The following is a 13,811-nucleotide window of genomic DNA, read 5'->3' as shown; positions in this document are numbered from 1 at the left end:
TTAAAGAAAGGGGTCGAGCTCCCCCCAGAGGGTGGGGAGGCAAGAGCACTCCCATCTGCATCTGGGCCTGGATGAACCTTCTCATCATCCGGTCCAGATCAGCGTCCGATAAACTATAAGTCGATCTCGACGAGGCTACCGAGGTAGGCCTTGAGTGCCTCCTGGATAGCCTCGACGGAGATCGGGTCTCCTCCTCCTCAGGTCCCGGTGAAAAGCACACGAGTGACCGGAGCCGAGGAGGGGGAGAACCAGCAGACAAGGAGGCCGGTGGAGAAGCCCGCTTGGCAGGCGGGGCCGAAACAGAGGTCTCGGCCCGCCGCTTATGGTGCTTCTCCCTCCGGTCCTTCTTTCTAGCTTCCCTCTCCTCCAAACCACTACAGGGAGGTTGAGTCCCAGGAGGAGGAGGGAACCGTAGACACGGTACCCCCCGAAAGAGCGGAAGCCGGAGCCGAGTCCGGGGGCAAAAGTCCCGCCAGGACCAGCTTAGACCTCCGCTCCTTCAATGCCCTGGTGTTGAACCCTGCACAAATGGAACATCCAGAAGTGAGGTGTTCAACCCCAAGGCATCGAACGCACCGAGTGTGGCCATCAGCAGGGGAAAGCTTATGGCCACACTCGGAGCACTTCGAAAAAATAGCCTTAGGTTGTTCAGACATCCTAAGAGCCTAGCTTTTACTTAAACTAATCTAAAAATAGTAAAAGTAAACTAGTCACACAACACAGGCCCAAACACACACTACGCTACCAGCGAGGGGAGGGAAACTAAATATATAACGATTAATAAAACTAACAACTTTAACTACAAAAAGGGGAACCTAAACTTTCACACAAAACTGTCAAAAAAAGTTAAATTTTAGCACTAGAAAGTCTTAATAAAACCACTTAGCTGTAGAGCTCAAGAAAACCAATCTGGTCACCAGCGCGGCAAACTAGATCTAAGGTCATGTAGTGAGAGCAGGGCATTATGGGTGAGGGGAGGAGCTGAGAGCTCGGATCCATAGCTGGAAAACCATGCCGGTTCGGATCAGATATCGGATCCATAACCCACAGGTTGCAGACAAATGAATCTCCTACTTCAGATTTCAAGTTTTGCGTGCATTACTAAATTCTGGGTAGGCTACAACAATAATTTTTCTTATACTGAGGCACAGGCACCTGTTATTTTATTAGTGTTGACTGCAGTTTAGAAAAAGTTTAACACATAAATATTCATACCACTTTAGTGTGTGTGTGTGTGAAAGAGAGTGAGAGAGTGTGTGTGTGTGTGTACTACATTCTATTCTAGTTTCCTTAAAAAACAGATTCTTTATACCTATAGCATATTCAACATTAAAAATACGCGTCTGTTTATAAACAAGTCAATATACATTTTGTGTACAGTTCAGAGGAGATTTAAATACACTATTTCTGCAATGAGCTCTAAATAAATAGTTTGAGTATTAAAGGCCTTAGCAAACATTTGTAAAGTACAGTGTTCTGATGTTTCCCATGTTCCTAACCAAAACATATTCCTTTGTTTTTGGGAGTGTTTCCAATGCATAGCAATAAAATGTGTAGAAAAAAATTCAGGAAAATAGTTCTATAATAGAGGTAAACAAAGTTTTTTTCTGCTTGTTTATGCAGTTATTTCAAATTAAGAAAGTAGAAGTCATGAAAGGACAGAATTAACTAAAATGTTATTTCCGTAAAATACAAACAAACAGTTCAGTGAGTGGTGATTATAGGTTATCAATTACTAAACTTTGAGTTGATTAGCCAAACAGAGATCACAGCAATTTTTCAGCACCTGACATACTTGGCTATAATACTGTAATGTACAACTCTGCTTCTCAACAATGTAATCAGTTTACCACAACTGACAATGTTCCTTACAAAATATTAATTTCCACTACATGATACAGATGTTTGCAACAGTACTACAATGGTGGAATTACAGCAACGCATACTACAGAAACAAAATTAAGCAGAGAAGTAAACATTTTTTTAATTTTATTTTATGCACTCCAGCCAGTTTGAATGAAAGGTAAACTAGTTTGCAAAAACTTAGCCTATTTGGCATGTAACCCTCTAAAATTCACCTTAACACTCAGTGCAATGAAATGCACTACAAACAAGCACAGCTAGTCTAACTCTGATCTTAATAATGCCACCTGATCTTATATCTGTTTGGTATATGTAACAAATGTGTAACAAAACTATGGATTTGCATGAACGTATGTGTAAAAAATGAAATTTTAAAATAAAGGAAGTGGACAGCACAGCTGTACAGTTAGTATTGCTGCTTCACAGCCCCAAGGCCAGGGATTTAATCCAGTTTTCCACTCAGTGTTTCTGTGGAGCCAGCATGTTTCCCCACCACCACAGCAGTATTCTTGGGTATTAAATCTTTCTCCCACGTGCAAATGCATGCTACACTTCTACCTGGTGCCTTGCATAATCAGTCCACTTAACCTGATTTAAAAAAAAAATAAAGAAATAAGTACACCACCGTAAGCACAACTAACAAATAACAACAAGTGACATCAGTGCTATGGATAGGATTACACTGAAACTAGGGATCATAGCCTGAGAACTAACTTAGTCAGTGGATAGATGGTCTGAACAGAATACAAAATAAGGCATGTTTAGCAGGAAATACACAATTTGTTTTCAGTAATAGAAATATTACATTTTTTGGTAAACCACTGCGCATTCCTTATACTTATGAGTCGGCAGTGGATCACCAAGAGGAGGAAATACATAAATTGACTACTTACATGACATCTCTGAACCACCTACCTGAGCTCAGGCTGCAGAGACATAGATTTAAATAAAAATAAATTAAATATTGCAAGCAAATATGGGGCTTCACCTGAAATGACGGATACATGAAAATGACATCTCTGAACCACCTACCTGAACTCAGAATATAGGCAAAGGACTAGATCTAAACAAAAAATGAATAAATAAATTCTGCAAGCAAATTTGAGGCTTCCTATTACCTGAAGGAACCTGAATGTTGGATACATGAAAATTATTTGAGATACTGATAAGCTGAATCACAGGTAAGGAATACAAATTCATGCTCCTTTTCATCTTGTGTCCCAAATTAATTTTTTCATGTAATTTCTGCTTAATTGCAATAAGCATTAGTATCTCCATGTCATTAAAAACCACACTGGCACCAGACGTATAAAAGTCTCACTGTGTGACATTGTACCATCCATGCTGCAATCTGGATGAAGTTAGGAGCAGGCTGGATGGCACAGTCACCTTTTATACCATGCCGATTGTTGAAAAGTATTCTGCACTCCTTAACCATACAATGGTGTTACTTTCAACGAGTTTCAAAAATATGACCCTACCAGTGATTCAGACAACACTTCAAATGATACCAACTTAAAGAATCCAAATACAAATGCTTCTACAATAACCACATTACCTAGCGCCATGTTTCCAAGCAAATCTCTACACCGATGTACTTCGGCTCATGCCTCTGCTGCACCTTCCTTGCCTCTTGTAAATGGAATGTCCCTAGGTTGTAATGAACTACCTGGTCTATCTATACCCCCTTACCCTCCTATTTATGCCCCTTACCCTCCTCTCTCCTACTACATTTACTATTTTATACCGTCTGAAATCAGCATAAGAGTGCGGACCTTGCCTGTGTGACCCACATGTTAAGAGCAGTACTCTGTACGGGTCTACTTTGGAATAGCGAAATTCCAAATCACTGAGACGAGAATCGCAAAAGTTAAAATGACAAACTGCGAAGTATTCCCAGGGCAAGTAAACACTTGCCCAACATGGGGAATCATTCCCTCTTCCCCACTGTAGTGCAGTCCTGGAGTTGGCACAGTATATATAGTTGGGGGGTGGGGTGCACAGCCCCCCACCTAGGTGGATTTTACTGCAGTGTGTTTTAATGTGGTGTTAGACAAGTGTTTACTTGCCCTGGGAATAATTACTCAGTTCGGCATTTTAACTTTAGTGAGTCTTGTCTTGGAGTTTTGGAATTTCGATACTACGAAGTAGATCCATCTGTACATACTGTAGATATCTTATAATTTTCTCTTCTGTCACCCACATTTTAAGAGCAGTAATCTGTACATAATGCAGATATCACATGCTAGGAGTTTTATATTGCCTGGAAATAATGTAACCTGTCTGAGGTTAAACTTGCACTGACTGTTGCAACTTCCATGTGTGTCACGTTAAAATATGAACAGCCTCTTAATGCTTCTAAAAATTATACTGACTAATGGTGCCCTTCCCTCTGTGCTCACCATCACATTCTAAACTCAGAGAGTCATTAAAATGTTAAATGTTTATGAAGTGCTGAAAATTAGCGCTGACTTTCAAAATGATTTTTGTTGTTTCATCAATTTTTTGCCCAAGTGGAACGGTATCTAATATCAGCCACTACGTACGGGAAAATACTTCCACAAGGGAGAAAAGAGAACTGTCTCTACCCTCATGCTCACCTTTATATTACCTTACCAACTGCATCGTTGTCCAGAAATAGTCTCTGCTCATGATGTCAGAGAAAGAAGTGCTCGCAATAGTGCTGTAATGACTTGAAAACAAATTCAAATTACAACACATCATACTCCGGTTTCATGTAGGTAATTTCACCAAAGTAGTATTAATATTAACTAACACACACTGGCAAAACTGACCTGCCAAAAGTATTCTTATGGTGGCGTCATACCTCTCAACTGTATAGATTTTGGAGGGTCACCATTAATTACTTTTGCAACACTTGTCCCACCCCTGCTAAAATTAATTTTGGAAAATCTAAGTTAACAGGACCAGCATTTAAAATTTGTGCCTAATTTGTGACCTTTATCACAGTTCTTTTCTGCTTTATCCTTAACTCTGTAGGTGAGAGTTGATAGGTATGGTGGGAGGCAGAGACCCCTCTAAACTCTCCCATGCTGGAAGGTGTGCATCCTTGGACCCTTACACTAAAAGTATATACTCACTATAATTGCATCAAACTTATTTAATGTGTGGCGACATCATCCAATCAGTATAATCATCTTTAAGGTCACTCCATGTTGAAAGGTCAAGGGACATTTGTCCCACTGGGGTGGTCTCAGAGTACTGAGAAACACACACATATTAAGATATACACTTGCACTAAAACATTCACCCAGACAAAAAAAATGTTTTTCTCCAATTTTCAAATGCACTTAGTGGAGGAAGTCTTCCATCAAAAAGACAGCTTTCACAAGGTTCATTGAAGCATTAGTCAGTGAAGCTTATCTTGACAAACGTTCTTAATTACCATTCTAGGTAAACACCTGCTTTTCATAACGTGCCTAAACAATAAAGGAAATTTTTCAGAAAAAGAAAGTTACAATTAAATTATTCACAACGAATATATGCACCCCTTCCCAACACACACACGCACACACACAAAATACCGTATGAACATTTTTAAATTACCATTAATAGAAATTTTGTTTTAAAACTGCAGACTGGATATTTCATTTTCATCTACCATGTAAACAGAATTTAAATAACTGTATCATATTAAGAAATGTACTATCATAAGGAAATTTTATTTTAAAATTGTAGACTATTCAGTTTCTATTTCATGTATAAATAACATTTCAAGGAAGTATGCCAGTTTCAAACAAGAAAACGGGAACATAATGATTACTGTCACATAAAGCACTTTTAACGATTTGTCATTCTAGCAGACACTGCTATTAACAGAAGAAAAACTTTCACACCGGCTAATCAATAAACAAGTAAATTATACCATGACCCACCCCAAAACCTGCACGCTGATTGGCCAGCGTGCACATTGTAAATCGAGTTATACTAATGGCAAAAGGTCCGGTCGCCCGGATTTTTTTCCATTAGTATAACTCTACTTTTAAAACACTGTCTCGCTATGTTAAATGGGTTTAACATAGCGAGACAGCTTTAAAATAAGCAACGGAGATCTCCGTTGCTTATTTTAAAGCTGTCTCGCTATGCTAAACCCATTTAACATAGCGAGACAGGTTTAAAAAGCAACGGAGAAAGCAAGATCTCCGTTGCTTTTAGCTCGCTATGTTAAATGGGTTTAACATAGCGAGACAGTTTTAAAATAAGCAACGGACATCTCCGTTGCTTATTTTAAAGCTGTCTCGTGATGTTAAACCCATTTAACATAGCGAAACAGTAAAAAAAAAAAGCAACGGAGATCTTGCTTTCTCCGTTGCTTTTGCCCACAGCTCTGAGTACATCAGAACTGCCGCGGACGCCAGACATCTGCGGAAGGGCAGTAAACAGGCATTATACTATGCCACTATTTAAGAAAAGTAATAGTTTCTTTTCTTAAATAATGTCATGGTATAATAGCAATAACCCACTTCTGGGTGTGGGTAATGCTGTATTTACCCACGGTTGGCTTTGTTTGGGGGTAAATCCAGCATTACCCACACCCAGGCGTGGGTTATTGCTATAATAACCACGATACAGCTTCATCATGCATACAAAAGTGTGTGTGTTGTTGTAAGCTTTTGTGGTCATTAAATGCCCAATGGATATGCTGCCGAGACGTAGTCCCATAATGTTATGCATGCACTCACTGTTCATAGCAAAAATATGCAAATCCTCAGGAGATAAAACCTTGTAATGTAGCAATATGCTATGCTTACTATTGGCAGGTTGCCAGCATTTTCTTAATTCTTGACTACTTCAAAATGGAATAATGGAAGCATATTTTAAATGCAGCTAAGCGTGTCTCAGAACATTTGCCTACTTATAACCTAGAACAGTTGTTACTGTTTGTTAAGAAGATAACACACAGGCTTGTGAGTAATACTTTGTAACAGCTGGAAAAAGATTATATGTTATGGGTAGCATCTTCATAGTTTAACATCTGTGATATGTGCTCACACTGGCTACTTAATTCTTAATTTACTTGAAAAACACAACTAAAGGACAGATGCAGAAAAAAGACATCACCAGTGGTAGTATTTTAGTACTTTCACCTTTTAATACCAGTGGACTCAGTAAGAGGAAGCTAAAAAAAAGGTGCCCGAGAGGGTTTATCAACACAGGACAGGTTATAAAACACAAATACCTCTTAAAGAATTGCCCAGAAAACAGCCTGTAGTAGGACAAGTTTAATGGTACTTCACAGTTAAAATCTTCAGTCAAACGCTTTCGTCCATACAAATTCAGGCCTTCATCAGAACCTGTTGGAGTACCATTAAACTTGTCCTACTACAGGTTGTTTCCTGGGCAATTCTTTAAGAGGTATTTGTGTTTTATATGGTCGTGGTTTACCTCGTTGGCACAGTGTTGTTTTAACACAGGACAGCTTATTCACAATTTGTCAAGAGTTTTAAAAATAAGACTTTTGTTTCATATTCTACTAGCAGATCTGATAGTGAGTTACCTGCACATCCCTTTCACCAATCAGAAGCTTTTTTAAGAGAAACATTGGCAGGTGACCCCACCCACTGCATTAAGATGGCTGAAGACGTTGAAAGAAAAATCACTTAGTAAGTTTTTCATCAGGTCCAACTGCAGTTATGGACCAGTGGGGAAAACACTCACTGTTCACAATTACCCAGTGTTTGAACAGTGTTTATTGAGGCCTAAGGAATTTGTGGAGTAGGGGAATGCAGTGAGGCTCATTAATGAGAGGAAGAAGCTGGTATGGGAGAGACACATACACATTATATATCACCTGCCTTTAGTTAAATTTTGAAAAAGATATCAGAAGGGATTACTGAAGGCACTTTTTGTGACAGTCAACCAATATAGTAGGAAGCATTTCTTTTTGCTGACACTGAGCTATTTTGTATATGCCAATATGAACAATTATACAGCATAATTTTCTTCTATTCCAATAGGATGAGAATAAACACTTTCTTATCCAATAAAAACATCACACATTTGTACTGGAGGCTTGTCAATGAGAACACCAAAGGAATGAACAAACAGATGGGTGGAAAGGCCAGGCTTGGAAGGAGTACCAACCAGGTGGGCCAAAAAAACTAACAAACTAATTCATGAACTGTAAGCAGTCCCCTCACCTGAAGGGATCCTGCCAAACCAATCTGCTGGTCCCATGACTTGGAAAAGACCGCCTGCCAATTTGCAAAAAAGTGTGCAAGGATCTACCCACCCATTACTGCCTGATTTACAAATGTATTTTCTACCGCTACTTACAAATAAGAAATGTAGGGAACTGTTTTTCATTTTATTTTAGAACAGTTTACACCATTAAGTTCTGTAACAGTCCTTAGTATCATAGTAGAGTAGACACTAAGTAAAATAGAATGTACCTATGGAAAAACTAGAATATATGAACAAAAATAAATCAGTAGTCTTTCAATACCTATTCTTTGGACAGATCGTATCCTGTGAAGAAAAACAAAAAAAATGGCAAATGTCCTGAGATTTTAGGTCAAAAAGTATTTCGCAAGTCTTCTTTAGTAGTTGCATAAAACAGATAATATGTAACTGAAACTCCTAAACGTTATATGAAATAGCATACACAACTCAGATGCTACCATAGTAAACTTTTATTTGGGCTAAAAAGTGAAGTCCTGTACTTGCACTGGCCCTATGTATGTTTTGTCCTGCAAAATCTCACGTTATTACAAAAAATGTCCCACTCTGGGCGTTTGAAAAGGTAGCAACTCTATACCTATCAGGCCCCTCATCCGTGAATACAAATAATAAATTGTAACAGGAAAGTAGACAAATACCTAGTGCACATAATTCTTCCTCAGCTGTGAATTAACTGATGACTTTAATGGCTGCTGCCCTTTCAGACAGCTCCTTATAAGAGAAAACTCACTACCCCTTGCAAAACTACACACAGACCACAACATATACTTTCACCATTCACATATATTGTTTTAAGGTTAGGAAAACTGTCCTCATTAACTCCAGCCCACAGTCACTATGCTAAATCAATCCTGACCACAGCAGTTACTTGGGTATGCGCACAGGGTGGGTGTGTAAAGCTACCCTGATGGAGTACCAGGGTGGTACAGTAATGCCGTTGCAGGCATCGCTGTCTTAATGTGTATATCTGCAGGCTTGTGTTTGCTTCAGTAAGGGCAATTGCATCAGTGAAGAAAACAGCCATTATAACACTGTTAAAAACCGTAAAACAATGATCCTGCTTTAAAAAGACTAATGCAAAATCTGAGTTTGCAATACTATGTTGCAATTCCCACCTCCACGGTACACATGGACCATGTTACTCAAAGCAAACGCCATTCAGTTTAACATTCATCTCAAAAGAGCAATGATTCATTGTCATAAAGACGAGCTCTTAGCTTCAGTATAGGGACAACTGCGATTCCAATGTGCGCACGAGCTAACCCAACAGATAGCGCCAAACAACAGAAAGCAGTCAATGAGCACACAGCATTTTCAGCTTACCTTATACCCACCTGTAACTGTATGCGTTTATATAGGACCGTGAAATCTTGGGCACCAGAAAAGGGAAGTGACACCGCCCGACGATTAGCTGTGGGCAGTTTAAAGACCCCCAGCACCCTTCGGTCAAAATTACTTTTAGGGAATACCTCTCCGACACAAAGAAAGAGTCTAACTTGGCAAGAACATCTGCTTGCCTACCTCAAAAAGATAGACCGTTTACAAGACTTCTACCACCATAAAAACAGTTACAGCTTCTACTCCCGCAGTTACAGATGCGCGTCTTATGGCGCGCTGTCACGCTGTGAATGAGAGACGAGGCAAGTTCCGGGTGTCTCGCGCTTCCTTTTTTTTACATGCGGACATACAGCAGACTTAGGAGGGAAAAGGCTGGAGGAAAGACGCCTCAAGACGTCCACGTGACGCCAGTACAAATTGGAACAAAGTTTGCAGTCGTGGGCAGGGCGTGTAGCTGGCAGCGTCACGTAGTTACAAATACTTCTTAACTGTTCCCTATTTTGCAGAGCGTCCCTGGTTTAGCTTTATATTTTGTCCTGTGCCTGGCAAAATGTTGGATTTTCTAAATTATAGAGCAACACTTTAAAAACTGTCCTCCAGTCTGATCCTTTGCGTCCCTTATCATACCTCTCAACTGTACAGATTTTCGCAGAATGTCCAGATTTTTGCCTTACATATTTGGTCCGAATTGTTGCTTTCTGGCAAATTAGTGGCAAATCATTAAAGTTAGAAAATAATGACAGACATTTGAGTTTTAGACCATGCCCTTCAGAAAATTCATGCTAATGCAAAACCTGTTATTCTATCAACTTTCTAAGATTGTAAGAGCAATATTTAAAAATTGTCCCTATTTGTACCACTTTATTTCATGACTTTGTCCAGATTTCTTACTCTAAGAGGTTCACATTTTTTTCATCCATCCTCAAACCCTTTTCCCATTTTTGCAATTATTGCCTAAGGTGAAGGTGTGCAATCCACACTGCTCAAGTGTACCTCATTACGAGGAGCATTCCTAATTTTAGGTTTTAAAAAGTCCATGTTCCTTAAAGTTCCACGTTGAAAGGGTCTGTCACACAATATCCATAATAAGTAGTATTGAATCATATTAATGCAACAAAATAACTTTTTATATGTATAAAGTAGCACATTTTAACCATCCTGCGACCTTCCTAGTTGAAGTTGTTAGTAAGCTGTCAGAAGGTGTTCCACATTTTACCCATTTGTTCCACATCGTGAGAGGCAGTGCTCCTCATTTAAGAGATGGAATGTTGCGCACATACATTAATACAAAAGAAAACCAACCACATTAAATTTTTTTCCATTTACACACATTATACATTACATGTTTTCTCTCTTTATGACAACTTGTCAGTACCTTACATACATCGTTCAGTTCCTGACTTGCTGTAAACTGCACTCCTCCTCCTTGAGCAATATTCTGCATGTATTGTTCCCACTGATTCCATTAATTTCTAACTTGCTCCTTCCATTTCTGAAGAATCCTCTTCCAGTTCACTTACCCTTTTGGAATAGTCAGAACTTCAAATATAGTTGGTTTAGTATTTGATTTCCATTTAATAATAATTGCTTCTTTTGGCAGCCAACAGAATTAAGCTTAATAAGGCCTTACTACATTTAGGCAAGGGTGGTGCAGTTGTGCAGTGGTTAGCATTGTCGCCTCACAGCAAGAGATTCTCCAGTTCAATTATCTGCTGGTATACCTTCTGTACAGAGTCTGCATGTTCTCCCTGCATTGGCATGGATTTTCTATGGATGCTCTGGTTTCCTCCCACATTCCAAAAACATGCAGTAGGAGGATTGGACACTCTAAATTGGCCCTAGGTGTGAGTGTGTGGTAAACCCCCTGAGGAGGGATGGTTGCAGAGCTAGCAGCCTAACACCATAAAACCTCAAAACTACTATGTAAAGAGTGCTTCTAGGGGTGCTCGTTGCTCCATGTGCTGAACACATGGACAAGAGTGATGCTTAGGCAGCTCAGATTTTGTGTCATAGCTCAAAAAAATAATTTCCTTATTTACAGACATTTGCTTCCCTCAACATTTCTGACAGAGTACTCTGTATGGAATTTCTAAAATTTGCCAACTCATTACATTCACCAAAATATGTTTTGAATTATCAATTCCTTCCCCATCAAACCTCCAACATTTGCTATCTGCCTTATTAAATTTTTCTGAAGTCTGCTTGGTGTGTAAAAATACCTATGCAAACACTTCCAAACAAAACTCCTAAACCTTCTAGACTTTGTTGTGCACATGGTGCAATATATATGTCCTCCCATTGCTTCCTTGTAAATTGCTTTTCCAGTCTCTCTTCCCAATCTTTTCTAACCTGCTCTGATTGATCCTTAAAGTTATGCAATACTTTATATGCCCTTCTAATTACCCCCTTTTGAACAGTAGCTTCTGTTCTAGATTCAGCTAAAAGCTCTAAAAGAGCAGGTCTTTCACTTAGGACAACTCTATTCCTTTCTGTTTGCTTATGCTTTTGATATCAATCCCTGATACACCATAAACCTGCTTTTTTCTCTCTTTGTATTGCAATTCCTGTTTGCATTATACTAACTTAACCTTTAAATTCTCTATAAACTGGATACAATTTCTCTAAGTATTAAATCATTAGCACATAACTTGTATCTGTTCTTAAACAAAAGTGCAAATTCAAGAAAGCTTACACAATTTTTTTCTGTTGATACGCACACATATGTGAATAATTTTAAATTTAATACACTCTGTTGCAGCGAGCAATCATGCCAGCTACGGAACCTGCAATGCAAATTTTGGCATAAGTAGCTGAATTTTATGCAAATTAACCAGATAGAGTGATCCTGCAATCCATAATGCATTCATGTAGAATCCGTGTCCGTGTTAGTAATGCATGTGGAAATTCTCTGTGTACAGGAGTCTACACGGAAAGAAGAGGATGTAAAAGTCCACAAATATGGACATAATTCCCCTGAAAAGGTAAGATCCCATACATAAATGTTCAATCCATACACTGTATATATCTGAAAACAGCAGGAATTATGTTCAAATTAATATTATTTTTTTTTTAAATTCTTGCATGTTTGCTCTATGTGGCACATTGCGCAAACACTTTTAACATAAAAATAAAAAAACAGTATGTAAAAGAACAGTATAATGTACTCTAGACAAAAGTACTGTAAGACCTTGCCTTGGGTCTGCACAATAGTGCTGTTGAACTGTTAACCAGCTTACACAGCTATGAACTGTGTAATTTCTAGGCTGTCGACATGAATATTATGCAAATGAGGAGTAAATGCCATGGATGTGTTGAATCGCTAAATGGAGCAACTGTGAACAAATATCCACTTTGTGCAGGCTCCTACACAGTATTTATATTCCCAGTGGTGTGGATGACATGGGGGGGGTCATGTCAGTTTTAGGAGTTTTTTGTGCTTAGTGAGCATATTTGCACAGATGGTTTTGGCATAGCTTAGCTTGTTTGCACAATTAGACCACCCATGTCCCAGTCATGAGCTAGACAGCTGTAAATGGAAACCGGATGTATTCAGTTAATATACAGTTATGCATAGCTATGCTGTGCAACACTGTGCACAGTGCAGCGTCATGCACTAAAGTAGGGCCTTTAAATCATGTCAGTTATATCCTAAGCAGGTGAACTGCATCATGATTAGCCAATCCCACATGGTGGACCTACTCCAGAGCTGTATAAAGTATGCATACACTCTACATTCTGATTTACCATCAATATTCTGAACCACTGGCGTAGAGACTTGGAAATTTTAAATAAGATAATGCTAGGGGCTGTTGCAGATATACTACATCTGTATGTGCTAGATGCTAAAGTCAGTGCTGCTGGTGCTGGTGTACAGACCTCTCAACTGTCCCTGATTTTCAGGGACATCCCTGATTCTGACTCAAATTTTAGCTCTGTCCCTCTTAATCCCTTCTAAAACTGGTGACTTTTGGAGGAAAGTTGGTGAATTAAACTTAACGAATAATGGCAATAATTAAGAGTTGTAGATTTCTTTTACCTCACAAAATGTACATTATTCATATGCGATGATTCTGTGAATGTCTCAATTTAATAGCACAAATATTTTAAAAATGTCCCTGATTTTTTCTGGCTTTGTCCCTGATTCTGTTGAAATTTATCCCTGATTGGTTGAGAGGTATGGCTGGTGACAATAAGCCTAGGCCAAGAAGAAGAAGAGTGTTCAGGCCCAGGTTACCTTCCAGGGGCTACATGAGCTGAAATTGTAAAGCACTACATGGTGGACATGGACATATTACAAAAACTCAGTGAATTCTGCCTCCCACAACTCAGAACCAGAGCTAACAGAGGGGAACTCATCCCAGTTGAAACTAAGGTATGTGTAGCCCTTAGGATACTAGTTACAGGTACTT

General features: G+C 39.0%; 1 protein-coding gene across 2 annotated transcripts in view; it reads right to left on the bottom strand.

Annotated features, from left to right (window-relative positions):
* LOC122812941 (cytochrome b-245 chaperone 1) overlaps nt 1-9,738 on the bottom strand; it is a 209,844-nt gene extending 200,106 nt beyond the window's left edge. The window contains exon 1 of one of the 2 annotated variants that reach the window (XM_044085014.1): nt 9,388-9,738. The gene's annotated coding sequence lies outside the window, so the exon portion shown is untranslated. The remainder of the gene's footprint in view (nt 1-9,387) is intronic. The other variant, XM_044085013.1, reaches the window with a different exon arrangement.
* Between the last annotated feature and the right edge of the window lie 4,073 nt (nt 9,739-13,811).

The sequence above is a fragment of the Protopterus annectens genome, chromosome 10.part0 (genome assembly GCF_019279795.1).
Source record: "Protopterus annectens isolate FY-2018-M chromosome 10.part0, PAN1.0, whole genome shotgun sequence".
Classification (NCBI taxonomy): Eukaryota; Metazoa; Chordata; order Ceratodontiformes; family Protopteridae; genus Protopterus; species Protopterus annectens.
This window is presented reverse-complemented; position numbering and strand designations above follow the sequence as displayed.